Source organism: Eufriesea mexicana, unplaced genomic scaffold, assembly GCF_001483705.2.
Source record: "Eufriesea mexicana isolate 0111107269 unplaced genomic scaffold, ASM148370v2 scaffold8924, whole genome shotgun sequence".
NCBI classification, from domain to species: domain Eukaryota; kingdom Metazoa; phylum Arthropoda; class Insecta; order Hymenoptera; family Apidae; genus Eufriesea; species Eufriesea mexicana.
Genome location: NW_016916650.1, coordinates 14,320 through 36,589, shown reverse-complemented (window position 1 = coordinate 36,589; position 22,270 = coordinate 14,320). Strand labels below are relative to the sequence as shown.

The 22,270-nt window shown below is 31.2% G+C and overlaps 1 pseudogene; it reads right to left on the bottom strand.

Moving 5' to 3' along the window:
* The window catches only part of LOC108553012 (acetylcholine receptor subunit alpha-like), an 89,595-nt pseudogene extending 67,678 nt beyond the window's left edge, over nucleotides 1–21,917 (bottom strand).
* Nucleotides 21,918–22,270: the final 353 nt, after the last annotated feature.

The window sequence follows — 22,270 nt, the reverse complement described above, 5'->3', positions numbered from 1 at the left end:
TTATAATATATAAACTATTAATGTCATCGTATAAAGAAGTACTTTTAAGTACGAATTTTTATATATTGTTCTAGGTAAATGCACTTCAATAGTATAACTTTGTGCAGAAGTTGGAGTGTAACATTATTTTCATCCTACAATTTTCTTTTAATTGCTGACCATATTGTAATAATAATAAATTATAATATTTCCGAAGTACTATAATTGTGGACAGTCATAAAATTTTAGAAATACATGTGTATGTACTTAGATGCATATGAATATGTAAAATAGAGTTTAGGGGACATAAATACGTAATACACAGACATGGGGCTATATAAATAATATAGGAAAAGTAATATATGACATATAATAAAATATATTAAATTTCTACGACTTTAATTGAATTAATTGAATTGAAATGAACCATAAACTAAAAAATAGAAGTAACTAGCTATTACAGAGGAAATAATACGATACACGAAGATTTCACTTTCCTTGCTCACACGCAAACATTTTATCGTGCACTAATCACAAATCCATTATACATCCATTACGGGGATAATTCAAAGTCTGTTTAGATCAACGGTTTAAATAGCAAATAAATATATAACAATGTAATCGTGACACAGTGCAATTTCTAACCTCGACCATTTCACGTTGAGATGAAACCCAGAGATAGGGATGAGGTGGAGAAAAACTTGATACGCATGCATCCATGTGATCTATCGCGATAACACGCTGCCTATCGACACAATCTTTCCTACCTTCCTCCATGGTTGACACGAACAAACATGTTCATGTGCACACATTTACCTAGCCAGCCCCAGTAGATATCGAATTCGCATGTAAAAGAAAAGATACGTGCCTTGCATACAAGAAGCATATCGAAGCAGAAAATTGTCCCTTGGAATTGGGCGGCATTTCATAGAGCCACGTGAAAAAGACGAACGTTCCCGGAGGACGAAGTGGTTACGAGGACAGTGGAAGCTTAGAAATGCTAGACGACGATCTAGCCAGGAGATATAGCCAGTAAAAATTGCAACGTATTTCTTGGTAACAATGGAACGTTGGTAGAACGAATCTACTTTTATGTACATATATATATATATAAATAACATATATATATGACTCAAATCTCAGAACTCAGAACCTGGAACTAAGATCTCAGAACTCACAGCTCACAAATGGTAATGAATAAACAATAATTATTAACAAACAACGAGTATCATATGACTATTAACAGACAACGAATAACAAATAGTTTTTCAAAGACAATGAATAACTAATAACTCAGATTTCAGAACTCAGAACTCGGAACTAATAACTAATATAAATATTAGTTATTATACTAATACAAATATAATATAACTAATATAAATATATTAGTAACTATTGGTTATTATAAAAATATAAATATAATTATAAATATTATAACTGAAATAAATAGGTAACGAATAACTTATAACTAATAACTTAGACCTCAGAACTCAGATCTCACAACTTAGACCCAGTATTATCAAGGTAAATCAAGGCAACAAATCCATCGAATTTGATGAAATTTGTATGAGACAGTTCTCAAAATATATTTCACACGTAATTTTCATCGGCCATCATGTATATATTAAGGGGTGACAACGTTCTCCAAATTTAGGAGTCAAAAACACATTTTTGAAATATCTCGGGAACCAAAAGGACTAGAAGCAATATTCACAAACTTATTTGTAACCTGTTATATTAACAACAATAAGCGAATTGGATTTACTGTTAATTAGTATACGAAAGTTAGATAATATGTCCAATGACATATATCCCTCATGATCATATAATTAGGGATTCGTTGGGGTTATAAATCTAGTTTCTTTTTGTGTCTGGTGGTTTGAAACGTTTTAGTTTACGTGTGTCTGATGATTCCTCGAGCAATCTCTTGGCAAGTGAATTAGAATAGTGGCGTAGCTTCAGTGAATAATTTATTACACGTTTCGTGGCTTCCTGCTTAACAAATGAAATGAGCTATATATATAACTTTCATTACAGGTGTATATGTATCATAGTTTGCGAAAATGAAACTATATAGACGAATTTTTCATTTTCTTTTATCTCCATACGTTGGAAACTTGGACTGTCATAGATTTATCACAAAATTAGAAGTTCAGCATATACGTACACTCATCTTCCGTTAAGTAGATAAAAGTTATCTACGAGATTATTCTATGAACATCGAGGTAAACTTGCTAATAGACATAGATACAAACGAAAGTTATAATTCAAAAATCTATTCTAACGTTTCCTTTTACATTTTCCAAATTTTGGGATGTTCAGTGTTCGGAATTCCTGTCTGAATAGTCTTCAAAAGCAAATTCTTGTATGTAATATGCACTGTCTGGACGTTCTAGCTGGATACATACTATGTAGCAGTTGTAGTTCAGTTTCAGGTACCTTGTACGTCACTAATTTGAAATACGATAGGGTAGTGAAATACTTTTCCTGCTCATCACATACTAAGTGAACTTTAAGCAAGGGATATTAGGAAGTTAGTTTAATATTATTTGAAAATGCTTCTCGAAGTTTTCCTTGAATTATTATAAATTCATTATTATCACGTAATAAATTGTATAGTGCAGCTTAGTATGGATAGTTCGTCATAGTTCACGAAGGTATTTTCTAATCTAACCTTGTGAAATTAATTATGGAAAGACCCTTACCATAAAGTAATACGATATAATAATTATTCTACGCTGATTTCAGATTATCTACTAATTAGACTTTTTAGATTTTGTAATAATAGATGCTACCTATATGATGTAACAAGAATATTATAATTAAATAAAAAAGTTAAAATTTGTTTAGTAAATTAGTATTAATTAATGAAATAAATAGATTTTTATGCTTGTTCATTACAAAATTCAGAAATTTATAGCACAAGAAGAAAAATCTATGTAAAATCATCCTTGAGATAATTTTCAATTTAACATACATTCACACCTAAATTTTTAAACGAGGATTGCAAATAAAGTTTACAAATTTTGCATCATATTTATCTTCCAGTGACTATATATAACACTACAAGCTAAAGAAAAATAATATTTATACAATATTACAAATTTTGTAATAATATACTATTTATTTTAATTGTCCTTTAATTAATTCAGAAAATATTAACTGTTACTCTTAACTTTTCTTCCCACAGTATGTAGAATGACAAAAATTAGTATAATTTATATATAAGTATTTGTATGATATTTACATAAGAGAATTTATCGGATTTATCGTAATACGATATCATTTATTTACATCGATAATAGTACAATAGGACTACATTCATGAATCCAATAATGAATTTAACAGGATTAAGTAACAGTCGATATAAGAAGCTTTCGTAAATGGTAAATTGCTCTTGAAATATATATCGAGCGTATTCATGGATTACTTGAAAAATGCTACAAAGTACGTTAACGATTAGTAAGGATTTCCATATCTCGACTGAATTGGCAATTGTTTGCGTCACAGATGTTCACGTTCATTATTGGAAAAGCGTTAGTCAAAGAAAATTCTATCCTATCAGCTGCAGAGTTTTTACCCGTTGCAAAAGTCAAAATTTGATTACATCGACATCGATATCGAAACAAAATTGCTTGTTTTACAAAGAGAAATATCGACAGGAATGTAAAAATTCGTTCGTTTACGGAAAATAAATAAGAAGAATCCTATTTAAAACCATATGTCATACTTGTTTCTATAATTAATAATTAAAAACTCCTATTATTATAATTTTATTACTTATTCTTTGTCAAATTGAAATATTTCCTAACGGAGATCCATGACGAAACAGACGTAATTTATGCTAAATATATTAAATAAATTAATATTATAAATTAAAATAATTAAAAAATAATATTATAAATATTATTAAATAAATTATGGTAATTTATGCTAAAATAAATTACCAAGTCTTTTTGAAAATATTCACTTCCGCGACTTACTGTATATGTATAATTTAAAAAATATCATTTACCGAATGTTACTGAAACTACGGATCGCTACGGAAGGCAGTAATTATATTTTGCGGTTTTCCAAGTAATCAGTTTTATCAAGATTAAACCGTAATTAATATCGATCTTTCAAAAATCTATTTTACCAAATGTTATTAATACTCTCGCAACAGCAAATACTCATTATATTCTGCAGCTCTCCTCATTTGCAGTTTGCAATTTTATCAAGATCCATAATTATTATCGATCTCTCGGTGGTTTGTTTTACTGCACGTTAGTAATATTATCGGAACAAAAATCGGTAGATTTCCACTTTACAGTTGTAGTTTGACTACGTTTTCGATACCATGTTAGTTATGTCATCAGTGCCTACATTTATCACTATATTTAGAGATTAAGAAATATTGCTTAAAGATTTTTTAAATATTACGAATTTTAATTGTGGAAGATTCAATCAAATGGGATGCATCTTTATTTCATGAATATAATTCTTTATACTGATTGTAAATAATAAGTTTATACTTCAACACCGTATAATATATCTATTCTGCTATTTAATTTATTTATACGTATGTTTACTAATAATTATCCCCGAAATAATATTTTAATCAAAGTGCAAATCAACTACTGCACTTAAATAATAAAAAGAAAAGAATTGTAAGATACAGGAAAATGTCTAGCTCGAACAATTCTTCACTAATAAATAATTGTCTAATAAATGTTGTCACTAATAAATAATAATAATAAAAAATCGTCGTCTGATACTTTATACTCTTTGCAAGATCGATTATTTATCATAGAATCTACCACACTTTATATAAATTAGAGATACTCATTTTATGCGTATTATAAATATTTTTACGTATTTTAAATACACGTGATTTTCTGAACGTTTTCCGAACGTGAATTTTTATGTACTTTAAATACACTTTCACACGTGAACTTTTATGTACTTTAAATACACGTGAAATAGGTTTTTGGCTCCAACTAGCTGCTATACAAACATTACAAACGACGACAAAAACACGAGTTGAATATTTAATAACCATAACATCAAGCCTCGTATCGAAACACGTGTACCCGTGTATTAACCCATTTGCATCGTGCGAATTAATAAGAAACACGTTATCGTTCGTTCATTAAATTAAATTTACAAATATTTCGAAAAGTATTAAAAACGTTATACATACTTCAGCTATATATAAAAATGTAATTCTTACATAAAAAAGAGTTAAAAATCAATCTCATTGCATCCATCACTATTCGCTTACAACGTGATGGCACATACATACCCAATCAGAAAAATTGCGCGTGTGTACGCCATTGATGAAAATGAGTTAAGAAGTACACGGATTAAAATATGGATACATAGTTGTGGATTTGGTTTTATTAGTATGAATGCGAGTGTGTGAGGTCGAGCGATGACACGAATGTAGATATGCATGTTTTTGGAACAGTCTTTGGAAGTATAAGATCTAGAATGCGTGAATATGTAGTGAGGAGAGTCATTTTGTTATGAAAAGCATGAAAATGAAGAATGGTAGATTTCCACTTTACAGTTGTAGTTTGACTACGTTTTCGATACCATGTTAGTTATGTCATCAGTGCCTACATTTATCACTATATTTAGAGATTAAGAAATATTGCTTAAAGATTTTTTAAATATTACGAATTTTAATTGTGGAAGATTCAATCAAATGGGATGCATCTTTATTTCATGAATATAATTCTTTATACTGATTGTAAATAATAAGTTTATACTTCAACACCGTATAATATATCTATTCTGCTATTTAATTTATTTATACGTATGTTTACTAATAATTATCCCCGAAATAATATTTTAATCAAAGTGCAAATCAACTACTGCACTTAAATAATAAAAAGAAAAGAATTGTAAGATACAGGAAAATGTCTAGCTCGAACAATTCTTCACTAATAAATAATTGTCTAATAAATGTTGTCACTAATAAATAATAATAATAAAAAATCGTCGTCTGATACTTTATACTCTTTGCAAGATCGATTATTTATCATAGAATCTACCACACTTTATATAAATTAGAGATACTCATTTTATGCGTATTATAAATATTTTTACGTATTTTAAATACACGTGATTTTCTGAACGTTTTCCGAACGTGAATTTTTATGTACTTTAAATACACTTTCACACGTGAACTTTTATGTACTTTAAATACACGTGAAATAGGTTTTTGGCTCCAACTAGCTGCTATACAAACATTACAAACGACGACAAAAACACGAGTTGAATATTTAATAACCATAACATCAAGCCTCGTATCGAAACACGTGTACCCGTGTATTAACCCATTTGCATCGTGCGAATTAATAAGAAACACGTTATCGTTCGTTCATTAAATTAAATTTACAAATATTTCGAAAAGTATTAAAAACGTTATACATACTTCAGCTATATATAAAAATGTAATTCTTACATAAAAAAGAGTTAAAAATCAATCTCATTGCATCCATCACTATTCGCTTACAACGTGATGGCACATACATACCCAATCAGAAAAATTGCGCGTGTGTACGCCATTGATGAAAATGAGTTAAGAAGTACACGGATTAAAATATGGATACATAGTTGTGGATTTGGTTTTATTAGTATGAATGCGAGTGTGTGAGGTCGAGCGATGACACGAATGTAGATATGCATGTTTTTGGAACAGTCTTTGGAAGTATAAGATCTAGAATGCGTGAATATGTAGTGAGGAGAGTCATTTTGTTATGAAAAGCATGAAAATGAAGAATGACGAGATAATAATAGTATTAAGAAAAATTTCACCACACATACCTAATCGTTGTAATCTTTTTGTGACGTGTGTATATTATAATATGTAATAAATATATAATTGTTAAACAGCAAAATCACAATAGTTATACGTGCACACGTGTATATCCTCGATATACATTGAAAATCGTGTTCCTCGACACAAGCGGATACGAGCAAGAGAATATGTAACGAATCAGCGAAGCAAAACTTCATTTTTGACCGGGTTATTTTCATTTTTGAAGGGAAACGACGGAGTCATATCGCTTGCTCTTGTGCTGAGGATTCCCGCGAAGGGAGAAAGTTGCTGGAAATTCGATTGCCCTGCGGGCATTAATTAGTGGCCAATTATCCCGCAGGGGTCCGCGGACGCTACGAAGCTTCGCTAAGAATTTCTTCATGGAACATCCAATCAGAGATTCCCTTTGCCGAGTATCTATACCGCGTGTAGGTAGCATTTATACGCCAGCCTTTAACGATTGCACTCGAATTTCCTCCGTTTAACCTCCTGCATCGGACGTCCTCCGAATTTTACGGTATTTAGTTCGGTTTATAACATTTTCATCAAATTCCGATGGAATTTGGTACGGAAATTGAAATTTTTAGGATCTCTGTTATTTTTATTTAGTTATATATATATATATGTATACACGTATGAATATATGTATTTATTTACTGTTTAACCCCATGGAATCTTATGTCGAAATGGACTCAACATTCTATCCTAACTGATTTACTTCAATTTGGATATGTAAAGCGTATGCTTTTGTATAATGATTTAACCCTTTGCACTCGAGAGGCGCCTCTCAGTCGCCATTTAATCAAATTCTAGAGATCGATGTTAATTAATATATCAAGTTTATAATTATCCAACGATGCGTGGAATATCGAAGCAAAATAATTTTACGTCTTAATTTGCATACGATTTCTTACTTGCCATTTCAAATATATCGTCGACTTTATGGTAGAAAGTTTTCCTATTACTATTTTTCTCTAACGAAAAAATCGCCGAGTGCAAAGGGTTAATCCAACAAATATGTGTGTTGTTGGTTAGAAAAATATAAAAATAGAGTCAAAGTTAGGGTACCATTTCGAAATATGTTTCTAACTATCATTTAATTGGGATAGAACGTCAAATGCTGCTTTCACTATGAATTTTTCATATGAAATGTGTGAAACTGCACACAGATGAGCTACTCATTATACGAAACCGTGAAACGAAAACTTTTATAATTATAACTTAATCCGATATTATACATTGTATTCATAATTTTATTATGAACGAAATAGATATATACTGGTTAATTAAAATCAGATGCTTTCCCGGTGCACAAATTTTTTTAATTAAATTGAGCAAGGGGTTGAGACTACTGCCTGGCATAATCTTTATTCATAATGTTGACTGCGTATTTTATGTTTGTTTTCCCTTATTTATTCCGATTCCTAATATTGAAAATAATGGAAAAATAATATAAACAATGAGAACAATAAAAGGAAGAGGAAAATGGAAGAAAAAAGATCAAAAACGAAAAGAAATAAAATATGCTTGTTAATGCTAATAGCTCCTTTGATTGATTCGACTCGTTCTGCAATCTTTTCAGTATTCTTTATATTTTTCTTTATATTGTACTAAATATAAAAAATTAAAAAATTAAAAAATTTTATACCATATTAATTTTTTACATTTATATTAAATCAAATTTTTTATACTAAATTAGAGTTAGTTTTAGGTTATATAATTAATAAATGTCTCGTTATATTAAAAAGCAACGTTAATATTAAACATTAACTTTTAATTTATTTATTTTTCTATTACAAATTCCTAATATACTAATTAAACGTTTTTATTTTTAATATTGAGTGTCGTTATGTGACAAAGATTTCGTACCGCTTCTATATCGAAATATTGAAAGCTGTAATTATACTAATATCTATATCATCATGATGCCCTGCGTTAAATAGGAACGAAATTTCAGCGTTAAAATTTTTATCGATCCTCGAAATACTTTATTATAAAAGTAGGTTAAGGAAATTAGTCGAGAGATGCTGGGGAACAGGGCTGAATTTCTATCCGGGCAGATATACAGGATAAATGAGAATATCATCTTTTTATTTCCCGTAGAAAACCTTAATTTTCCTAAATTTATATTTTTAATCATTTTACTCGGGATTACTCGTACCGAAATATTTTAACGTCGTATTATTAATATCGGGTAGTAATATAACAGGTTTCCTGTTATAATTTGACGTAAATCATTAAATAGGTGCACGTGAAACATAAAATTATAAAAAAATCTCACCTTAATTTAAAAACACGACGATTAGTATATATCAGGGAAGTATTTGTATTTCACGAATTTCTGAGTTTAAACAACTATGATTTCTTTACACCTGAAATTTTACTACATATACCAATAAAAATAAATACACACTGAATAAGTCTCTGATTGATATAAACCATACTCTAAAGACTCATAAAAATGTTTACTCACGTGCTGTTATTTCTAATTCATACCAAATATATCTAATGATCTACCAAATATCAATTTAGATTAATTGCACAAAGGAATTTCGAAATAAGAAAAAAAAAAGAAAAATTACTGAAAAGTAATAGTGCAGTGCAATGGAAACAAAAATTAAAAGATATTAAAGATACGTTAAAAGATATGAAAGCCCTGATCCGAAAAATTCCGCATTATTTTCATACCTACTTAAAGACGTCGACCATTTTATTAAAGATATTACACCGAAGTGTCGAAGAACGTCAAGCTTCTGCACACCTCTGTCAAAAATGCAAACAAAAAATAGGATGTATTACGGAAGTAAGGACGTAGTTAATTGCTTGAACGTGCAAGAGGTTTTATCGATTTTACTTCCGAAAACAAGGACGCACCCGGTTTCTTTGACCTGGCTGCAGAATGTCGAGGCAAACACATAAATTCGAGTATTATTTTCGTGGTCTGATGCCTGTGCTTATGCTCGCGTTATGCTCGTCAGACCTACTTCCTTCGTTTCATATCGATATTTATTTTTCCATTCACGCTACTGTTTCTTATATTTCCTGTCATAAACTACAGTTAATAATTCTACTTCTCTGTTATCAAAAATATTAGAAATGTATTCATCTTATAATTAGTATTCGCGAAAATATGGTATAACGAGTAATTAAAATCACATTATGAAATATTAATTTATGTGAAAGAATTAATACTCCTTTCCTAATATTAATTCTCCCACTTGAGCATAAATGATTTATCTGATATATTTCGATTACGTGATTATGACATAATCTTTTACTCTTCCTCCTGCACGAATTTTTATGTTGCCTACTCTTAGCCATAGTTATTTTATTTTATAAGTATATTCAATTTAGGAGTCACTGGGTCAAGTTCATTCCCTTCCAAATTGTACTTTTCTTTATTGCAATGAATATATTAGTCATAGTAGTATGAAGATGAACCAAAAGTCTAAATTTATAATTTTCCTAGCGAGCTATTAATTCATGACTTACAGACACAGATACTAAAATAAACGAATCTCTTATTACTAACATAACCTATCAAGATTATTTACTAAATTATTTCAGAAATGGAGTTTAAACAGAATAATTAGAATTAAAATAAATTAATTATTTATTAGTAACGTAACTTACTAAAACCACTTACTACATCATTTCAGGAACGACAAAATTTATTCAAATTTATTAACGATTATTAAAATACGGGTTCCAACCCTAATATGTGTTATATTCCTCAAAATCCATCATTATAAAAGATGGAAAACACTAAGCATATACTATATTTTTAATGTTTGAACATATCGAAAAAATTAATTTCGTCAAAAAGTTCATAACCCTATTTAACGAACTAGTTTCATTAAAAGCTCATTGAATTATATGTAATATTGTGTACATGCTTATAAAGCACGCAATATTATGTAAATGAAGCACGGTATAAACGATATATTCTTGACTGTAACCTTTCGTATTGTTAATTTTGTCATTAAATTATTGGCAAAATATCAACCAACACGCATGTGTGTGCATACATATACGCATGTTAATTTGAACTCTGACTTTAATATAGCTTATGAATGGTAATCAATGAAACAAAACATGCAGTTTAATTATGTTTGTCCAATATAATTTAAATGATTGCTGTAACGCGCGAGTTGCGTGTGTATGTTTCAAATAAGCCATAACTCCACAATTACTGTTATAATTAAAATAGCCTGTTTCATACATAAATTTCCAAGAGAGATTTGACGATAACCGCAAGAAATACAAATTTATATCAGAACTAAAACGAAAAATTTAAAAATCATTATGCAACATTGCATTTTATGCTATTGATACACCCAAAATCAACATAGTTAATACCTGATATTAAAGACAAATTGATAACTTTAAAGAAAAATAATTTACAAAGAAAAGTGACGAAAAGGAAGAATATAATTATGAATTTAACCCTTTGCACTCGAGAGGCGCCTCTCAGTTTAATCAGATTCTAAAGATGGATGTTAATTAATATATCAAATTTACAATTACCCAACGATGCCTGGAATATCGAAGTAAAATAATTCTACGCTTTAATTTGCATACGATTTCTTATTTACCGTTTTAAGAATATCATCGACTTTATGGCAGAAAATCTTCGAATTACTATTTTCCTGTAACGAAAATATTGCCGAGTGCAAAGGGCTAATATTGTAAACACAAGACACGATACCTTCTCAAAATTATTATTTTCCTAGGGGAAAAATAGGAAGAAAAAGAAGACAAGAAACGAATTTACGAAATTTGTTACGAAACGTATCGTAGGAAATGTAAAGTGAAATAAATACAATGCTGTCGAAATCGTACGTGTCAGATTACTATTGTAAGTGACACACGACCGCAATCTTAAAATATCATATTCTGAGGAAAATGCAACGAAGATGATAGTGGTAGAAGGTTTTGTTGAACGTTCGATAATGCAGATAACAGATTATACTATGATAACCTTATAAAGGAATAAATGAAATAAATAGTCGTCTTTATATTTATAACAAATTACCAACTCTAGTGTCCCCTTTTAATTGTACTACGATTATGCATAATTAACAAGTTATATATAAATGTATAGCAATTTATAAAGCAATAATTGGAAAATTTATTAGAATCAATTGATCGCATTGTGGTTTAGAAATGACCATATGAGGAACCAATTTCAAAGTTCAATGCTCCAACGATTTCCAGAAATAATTGGCACACTCTGTGTTTTACACTAAAAGCAGTCACTCCGTTAATAACACGATTATGCACGATGCTTTGATCACTATCGCCTAATAATAATACAGCCACGAATAAATAATAATATAATAAAACGATAATAATTAATAATAATATAAATTTCGCCTATGGGAAAATAATCGAGGCTGAAAGTGCCAATTTCCAAGCCGATATGATCCTAGTGTTATCAAAGGGGTTTGAATATTGAACCAAAAATATTGCGAAAACATTGTAAAATCGATGAAATTTTGAAACGAAATATCGGTGAAGGAATAATTATTTTTCTCGAAACTCTAATTTCCCCACTTTCGTTCTTTTCTATTTCCCCTCTGCAATTAACAACAATTTCAACTTCCTCGAGAGAAATTTCATCAGCGGATTTACGATTAATATCAGTATCGGTTGTTTATATAAAACAATAATGAAGAATCGTAGCAGCGTCACGCGCGAAACGACAATTCTCGATAACACGAGCTTCCTATACGAAACAATAATGAACGAGAACATAAGCTCGAAACACGAAAAGCATCGATTCATGCGAACGCCAGCCATCACCGTCGAAACAGCAGCAATTGCTCGCAGTTATCGTGAAAACTCGACGCAACGCGATTGTCCGGTATGCTAACTTTGTTCCTCGATACGGATCGAGAAAATCGAATATCGAGAATACGAGAGTACGGTTCGAGAAGCAAGAGCCGAGGCGGCAAATCTAGGAGAGGAGAAGGAAAGGTGAGCAGGTGGAACAAAGAGGAGAGAGCGATAGCAGGGGAAGAGGAAGCGAAGATATAAAGTAGAAAGAGAGTCGGAGATGTGTCCATAGATAGAAAGGCCACCGGTGTGCTACTATTGTTATCAATTTATTTCCGATGTATCGACTGGCCGCTAAAAGGGACGCCATCATCGATATACGATGGCGAATCTCCACGGCAGAAGCCTCTACCGAGCTATCGATTCCGCCACCTGTCGGCCGCAGATACGTCTGCGTATTTCAAGAAGCATGTCAGAGATTTCCGGCGACTCCGTGGCGCTATTCCCACTCAGGCTAAACGTAATTAAGGCTCGCTGAAAGATTAATTCGTGTACCGGTGGACACGAGTCACGATAGAGTGCCTGACGAAGAAATTCATTTGCGCTCCGAATATAATTTACGGCTACCGCTCTAATGAATTGTTTGTGCCCCGATAACGAGATCTTAAGGCGTCTCGAAAGTCGTGTACATAAACACCACGAGTTATCGTTCTCTGGCTGCTTCATTTTAGCAAGAGGAACTCGCTTGTTTCGCCATTGAAAGGGTATTTTCCTCCCGATCTTTTTATTTTTCTAAGCGGATTGCTCGACGAATTCGTTGCTGATGAATTCGTTAAAAATTCAATTTTTAATTTGGCTCCGAGACAAAGGCGCTGTAATTCGGAATAAAGGTGCGATTCTATTGATGCAAATGGAAAAATTTTTAACAATCTGTTTGGTTTTGTCTGTAAGGGGTTTTAGGTTGGAAAATTAGGGTTTGAAAGTGTATCGATATTTGAAATATTTTTGTTTAAGTCGATTCTGGTAGCAAATTGGGGTATACAATTGTTAGTGAAACAACTATGGGATTGAAACTAATGATTTTTTACGTAATAGTGTTAACCTCTACTTTTGTTTTCAATTATTTTGTTTGACGTAGTGATAGTTACAGTTTGAATTACTATGACAATTATCGTGTGATTTTATTTGATGAAAGGAATAACATTTAACTATTATTATTATTAATTTGTTATACAAGGATCATTTTCTTATATTAATTTCAAATAACTAAATTTTAAATTAGTTGGTTAAGAAATTTTGTTTATAATAGAGAATTGTAATAGAGAAAAAAGCTAGCTTTATTAAAAGCTCCAAAAATTTTTTAAAACAAAAATAAAAAATTTTAGAAAGTAGATTTTACTGAAAACCTTGCATATTCCACTACAAAAAGGAATATATATAGAGATTAGGTAGGTAAGTCCCATTACCTAAACCCTACAAACTCTATAAATTTCCCAGGGCGAAGTAATCCTCAAAATGCATAAAAAAAGATGTACAATAGATTTTAGATCTAAAAAAAATTGTTTAAAATGCGAAAAAAATTTTACAAAGTACGATATATTAAAAATTCTGATCGCTTTCTATAATGAAAGCAAGAAATTTTGTAAAATAAAATCTATCAAAAACCTAGATATTTTATCAAAAAATCTGTCTCCATGCAAAAATGTAATATTACAAAGTAACAATTTTCATTTTTATATCATTTAATAAAGACATATGATATTTCCCATAAATCTCCATTTTTAAAGCAACACTCATGCATGTATTTAATGGCATAAAGTGCATTTTGTGAATAATTAAATGCTCATTCTAAATTAGCCAGTCATGTTTAATTCGTGTTTTACAGAACAGAGCCAAGTGAACGCTAAAAGACATAGGAGTAAGGGAAAAGAATTGTGCAAATTAAATAGGTAAAAGCGCGTAATTGTCAATTTTCTACCAAACAAGATAACAGCGGGATCCTATTGTCGTTTTATCGACTTTCAGCGCGCGCAATGAGAAGTGAATTTGTCACCACTTCCGTTTCATGGTTAGGAATAGACTCGATTTTACAGTGGATTGAAATGAAATTGAAAGAGTTAAAGGAAAGCTCTCAAAATGGCCACCTGAATTATCTTGAATAGCAAAGCTTCATCGTTGGTGACATACTAATTTTAATTCGAAAAAGAATTTTTTTAAGAACCTAATATGTATTACTCCTTTGTCAATTAAAGTTGTTATAAAACATGTGTAATTTTAATAAATACATGAGAAATAAGAGTGACGTAGAAACTATGTACCCTAGTATCTATATAAGTTAGTATTATTTTAATGCAATGGTAATTATTATTCGAAAAAAAAAGTATTTATATAAAAATATCTAACAGTTCTATGTACGATAAGTAATTTAATTCTATTATTTGAAATTACTCATATATTGGTTATTATATGAGAAAGTGATTTAAATAAAGGATTGTTTGGTATCGAGATATAATAATTATTAAATACAGGAAATAAAAATTTATTACCCGATATAATAATTATTTTTTCGTTATTCCTTACTTCTTTTAATGAAGATTATTTTAAATTTTGTAACTATTTGTATAATGTGTGTAGTATTTTTCCTATGTAATTCGAAAGGCTGAAGAGTATTAATAATTATTATTTCTTGACTTCATGTATCTTATTAACTATATATTAAATTTCTTATTAAGAATTCTATTTAATATCTTTTCGAATGAAGTTTCGACTCGACCTATACACTGTTTGTTAATTGTATATTATTCACGACGAAAAGTTAAATATTTTGCTACTTTTAAGATTAGATATTTTTAATGAAATTAAAATTAAATTGAAATTAGTTTAATTACTCGGTTGTAGAAGTTAAGGTAATTTGAAAACCTTAATCTTCCTTGGCTCAGTTCATCCTCGGCTCCAGATGACATTAGAGACATAGCAAACTCGCATAGTTGATAGAAATTTTCCATTAAACAACTTCAGTTAGAATTAATGTTATAAGTACGAATATCAAATTAACTTGAGCTTATACATTTGTAAATGCATGTGACATAGATACATTGTGCGTGTATGTGTATACCAAGCAATCAGAGCTTGCTGAATGAATCAGGTTTATGTTAGGTTTATTTTCGAAAGAATTATTCCTTTCTTCTCAAAACTTCACTTAGCAACGAAAAAAAAAGAAAAAAAATATGAAACCAAAGTAATCTTTAAATGAAATACGTTCGTATTTCATATAAAGTTTCTCGAGTTACGAGAATAATGGTGATTAATTCCAACTAAGTACAATTTCATTTATTCTAGTGTAATATCGTTCATTAAGCTGATCTTTCAGCTACCCGGAATTCATTAAGAATTAATCGAGCGGAAAACTTCAGGGCACACTTAATCAAACTTTTATAAAACATTTTAGCTCAATACCAAATGGAAAATTATTCATCGATTAGTCGAAACTTTCTTAATGTTATTATGACATTTTTAACATTATCTATTTCACCAATTCCACTTGAAATGAACAAAACGCATAAAAAACTGAATACAAAAGAAATAGAATTTCATCTAGAATAACAAAAGTGACCTTAAATCTCTGAAATCCCTGCACATATGAAAAAGGTACATGCATTACAAAATGCATCCCTCGAACATGCAACTTTATTATAAAAAAGAATTTTTTTATCTAACGAATAATTTTGAAATTGTTCGGGGTGTACAAGTTGTCTAGACCACCCGTATGTTTTCTTTCGAAATATATTACTTCAAAAAATTTCAATAATAAAATACTCACGTATAAGAAAATTTATTCCGACAAACTGGGAAATTCGATCTATCGATTTAATTTTTCGTTAGTTTCTAAAAGAATAATTTAATTTCACGATATAAATGAACGTACCACGAGATAAGCGAGAAAATCATTTCTCTTGGATGTTTTACTTACGATTGATCGCTTTCATAATTACCTTCACGTGTGCTAAATATGGTATAACGAAGATAGGAATTATATTTTTCTAAAATTTATTTATTTATCGTCGGTGAGCATAGGCAGCAAAGAGCGATCCTTCGATCGGGCACAAGCATTCGGCATGGAAGAAACTCGGCATGAACGAGCAAAAAGGGTGAGTCGGTTCGAAAAACGAGCAAGTCGCTTGGAAACGTTACAACATGGTCGAGTTTCGTCATTATCCTGTGTTACACGTGCAACGCGTGTACTCGTTGCGCCGAGTGCTAGCCGAAGGCAAACCAGTTGTACCTAGTACCTGGTAGGTTGTCGCAAACGGTTGGGTCGGAGGGTTAGTCGGAAGCTAAAGAGGGTGGTTTCGACGTTGAAGGATGGCGTGTCGCTGGGAGACGCGTCCAGAATACCTCCCAGCGCACGTACACGCATAAGTACACACTGAAACGGATGTGACTCTTGTCAGTGTAACGATCTGAAGTATTTCTCTCTCTCTCTCTCTCGCTCGCACACTTCACCCATTCCGCCTATTCTCGATTTCAGATCCTGTCTTTATCGAACGTCACGGCCGACCAAACAAGTGTTCGCCATATGGTACATGCTGTTATGAATCGTGAACCAGTGACGAACCGAGCTGTCGTTCGCGACGAGACGCGTTTGTCGCGACTATAGTTCGCGGCTTGGCTCACCCTCGTAGACAGTGAAAAATTACCGGAGGAAGGGGCAAATGTCACGGAACGTGTCGGGACAATTTGTGTACCAGAGAAGGCGGAACCGATTAAATTTGTACCGTCTGTAGAGACTGGGAGAGGAAGAAAGATGAGGACAGAGGGTAAATACACGAAAACGTAAGGACCCTAAAATCTTACCCCGGATAACACCGGCCAACAAACTTTAACATTTCCTATAATCTATAATATCTATTAGGCGATTCTTGTAGAGTTTAATTTCCTGATCACGAATCCATAATTAAAATTGCTCTATTACCCGCAGTTTCCGAAAAATGTCAGTGCTTCTAAAAAGATACGATTTTTGGCTGAAATTCAGTACAATATTACATAAAAGATAAGAATATTAGGAGGTCCATTGTTGTCTTACAAGTTAGATGAGAGTATCCCGATCTATCAATATACATAATTATAATTATTTGCGCTCCTGAGTAACTATAATTGGTCATCAAAATTTAAAAATAAGGCTTCGAAGGTACTTTTTACGCATATTCTCGCATTTTTACAGAAAGTTCTTTATATGACAGTGAATTATTATTTATCGTCATTATTAACAAAATCGGCAACGACCGTGACTTTCCGTCGATCTTCGACCCAGTACTTACATAGATCGTGCAATCGTTTACATACTCATTGCAAGTTTCTCCTCGAACCGGACGGATCTAGCCTATTGGGCCTGGTTGGTAGTGCCAAGAGAGTAGCCAATGGTCAATGGTCAGTGGTCATATTATGTATTCATATATTGTTCACATATATTGTTTCAATGTATTTATATATATGTATATATATATATATTTTTTTCATTTTCCAGTATTGATCGATTTTCAAATCGTCAGTGGACAGACCTTTGCCATCGTAGTCTTTGAATTCTGTTTTACCGTTTGTGTTATTTTTCCATTCATTTTATATTCCTTTCCTTATTCATTTCGTATTATTTCCAATCTGTTTCTTTTCTCTTACGTTTCATGTTAACTTATTCTTCTTATTTATTTTGTACTAATTTCTAATTTTTTTCTTTCCTCTTACACTTTATTTTAGCTTAGATGCTTCATCATTGGACATGCCTAAAGGATACTAAGCAAAGAGTTACGCTCCAAGTTTAAGATATTTGCTATTTATTGTAAATTTTGTCAATTTTCCGGAATTTTATAACGAAATAGTATTTTTTGTATTTTTCTTTTTTTTCCTCGTAAACTGTTATATGACAGTTCCATTACTCTTGGTAAAGTGTAGATGTGAAGATGTTAAGGCCAGAATGAATTGCGTTTTTGAAACTTTGCAGAATTGTAGAGTAGCAGATAAAAATTAAGAAAACGAAGCTAATCACTTTCGCCTGTGAATGGCTCATATATCAACAACTCCACTGTTAATTTATGAAAAGATTATCAAGAAAATACAAAATATTTTGACGCCATAGTCTTCCAAGATGAATAGAAAATTGAAAAAAAGCAGGTAAAGATCAAAGAAATATAAAAGTTTAAATGGAAGAAAAATAAATACACACGTAAATGTAAATGCACACAGTTGCACAGGGGATGGCATGACAGAGTGTACGAGATAAGTCAAAAAAGAGAAACAAACGTGTAAAAATAAACGAGGTACGATTTACATAGAAAACGAACGGCATAGAGAAGCGTGGAAGACGAAGTAGCGTGCGCGAAAGGAGAAAGTGGAAGAATAATACTAAAGCAGAAGAACACGAACGTGGCAACGCGAGGAAAACAAAGTACGCATCAGTAATGAGCACAAGAGGTCGGTTTACCAATGCGGAAACTCTGAAACAGTTTATCAATGTGGTAAATGAGAAAGAAGCTCGTACGTTAACAGAAAGATCAGATCAACGTTCTTTGTATTTTACCTCGAAGGGAATGAAAAATAATCAACTGCATTTCATAGAAATACTTTTATAAAATCTACGGTTATAAAGGAAAAACGCTACATGTCACGTATTTTTATTTTCTAAATTTAATTACCATTTAATTACCATTTAAATTCTTATCAGTAGTTGAACAAATTGAACAATTTCCTTTTCTTTCCCTTTGTAATTTGATTCGTTTCCTAAATTCGGATAATCAGTCATCGAGGCAATGAAAATTCGAATAATCGACGTTCTACTGCACATTCGAGAATGTCTTCGTGATCCATTCAATTTTCTCGGAAGAAGGAAATATTACTCGAGGCATCTGTTAAATGCTACTCCGATATATTTTAATAAAAAACATCGGAGTAATACTGGCTGACGATGAAACTAAAAACTTCGAGTTTCGAAAGAAAGTTTTTCCGCTGTGTAGCGTGCTTTATGAACTTTGTCTTGATATACAAGATTAAAAGCAATTAAGAAGGAAATTAACTTTGAACTTTGTGTTTATTCATTTTAGTACCGCCAGATTTAATCCGTATCCGTGATTACCTTTTATGCCTCTTATTATTAAACTGACATAAGTGATCATTCTCCCTTTCAATATATGTCGCCTTTATTTTTTGAGAATATTTGTATAACAAACTTGTATGGCTGAACTAATAGTATGAACTTTAAGGTACTGATTTGAAATTTGGAATTTTTAAGTAATTTTAAGTAATTGAGGACTTATTTTCGAATATAGATGCTGTAAAATAGAGCTGTGAGCAGTATATGAGCAATATATGAGTTACGTTCTTAGGTATTAATACTGCTTTTCATATAGCAATTTGTATTATATTATTGAATATTAATAATTCATTATTATATTATCAAGTACCGACATTACTCTTTTCATAATCTAATTTATTATGCTATTAATTATCGAAAATGCTTTTATATGATTATGTTTATTATATTATTAAATATTAGTGACACCTTTTATTCTATTTTTTAAATTTTATTTTCTTATTACATAATATCTACAATTAGTATTATTTTTTATATAATTCTTTTTGTTCTAACAATATACTAATCTACTTGTATATTGATATACCGAGATTCTAACATACTAATACAGAAAAACTATTTAGAAAAAGAAAAAGTATTTTATGATATTATCAAGTATTAACAATATTTTTATATAGTACTTTTCAATGTATTATCGTTATAAATATTATAATAACTGTTCTTTTAATATCAACTTGATATTTATCGACTACCTTCTCAAATAGCTAATAAAACGAAGATATTTATACAAATTTTATAACACTAACAGTGTTAGCAAGTAAAATATTGCTATATTTAATTATTGCATTCACAATCCAGTCAAGTAGCGTTCACAAGAACTATTTAAAATACCAAAAAGGTATGAATTCAACACTAGTATATACATATTAAAGTAACTTCGCGTTACCCTGTCCACCAAACCCAACCATAGACCACACCAAACAAGTAATACTTTAGTAAGTATTACTATATAACCCTAGAATCATCTATAAGATCTCTACAACATCTATAAGATGAAAGGAGCCAAAAATTGTTGACCAAGAAACTTAATTCGCTGTTAAGAACGAGAATGTTTGCAGATTTATGGTCGTAAATTGCACGTGTTCGCCTAACGAATTTAGCGGGGATTTATCTTTGAAGACGTTTTTCAAGTTGCTCACGGAACGGGGATAAGGATGTTAATTGGTCTCGCTTAATTATTCTTCAATTACATTTGCTACCTGCACCCTACTGTCCCGCCTCTCGTCCTCTGGCTTGATTCTTTCCAGCAAAAGAGCCCAGGCGCAACGCTGTGTAGTTACACGAGTACATATTACTTGGCGAAGCAATTTGCAGTTACCGTGCTGCGAATGACTCGAAATAGCTAAGCGTCTGTTACTTCCCACGCAGGAATTACGCCGCCTTCAGCCTTGTTCGCTTCGCTCGCCTGTTTTCCTTTAAATTTCCCACAGAATCCACGATTAGAAATAATTGCTCGAACGTCCGCTCGCGGCGCTAATGAGATCCATTTGCGGCCAAATTCAGAGAGATATTATATACCGGTGTTATTGCTTCGCGCGATCAACTAAGACTGTGGAAATCTGTCATGGACGGTAATTAAATTTGATTGGCACACTTGCAACATATCGTCACGACGAATATTTCTTAAGACGGTACTGATTGAGCTGACAGGCTGATATATTTAGTCACTCAAGTGATCCAATTTTGGAAATTTAAAAAATGTTTGTGTCAATGTAATGACTTCATATATGTCACGAGAAGTACCTAAGGGACCAAACCGATGTGCTTCGGATATTTTGAAAGCATACAGCTATTTTTGACGAAACTAATGGTGACTTCTATTCAGATGAAATCATAATACGTTATGACTTTTTGATTAAATAACTATTACAGTTATAACATAAGTTCTGATTTCTGAGTTTTGTGTTCTGAGTACTCAGTTATTAGTTACTAAATAAAAATAAAAATAAGGCTATTTGTTTTCGCCGTACTATTACAGTTATTATTATTTGTGTGTAATATATTAACTACTTATTATAGGTCAGTAATTCTAGTGTTAACACCTCACGTATAAAATAAATTGTTATTCTTTGTTTTCATGGAAATAATAGATTTGACAAATGAAATGCTTATGAATAGTTGTTCTTGACGAGATAAATTTATGTCACTCACCTGTTCGACCCACAGATTCGTTGTCATGATCTGATTCTTCAGATTCTGGAACAGAATTTAAGAAATATCGAGTTACTTTCGTTGTTTGAATTGATAACAAGTTTCAGGGTGGAGAGTTCAAGTGGACAGGAGATGAAACAGTGAATGGGAAAATTATGTTTTCTCTGATACAAGTTAGAGAAATGCGATATTTCATTATATTTATTCGGTGTATGTTGTATATAATTGACATTTTGATTCGAATTACTGATTTCAATTTAAATTCCGCAGAAAACTCTTTGTGCATATAAGAATAACCTAATCAAAACAGTAACAGTGACAAAATAAAATTAGAAATAATGATTTCAGAACAAAAACTGTCCAACTTGTGCCTCTGACTAATTGCTAAAGTTACCTGGAAAGACCAGCAATTT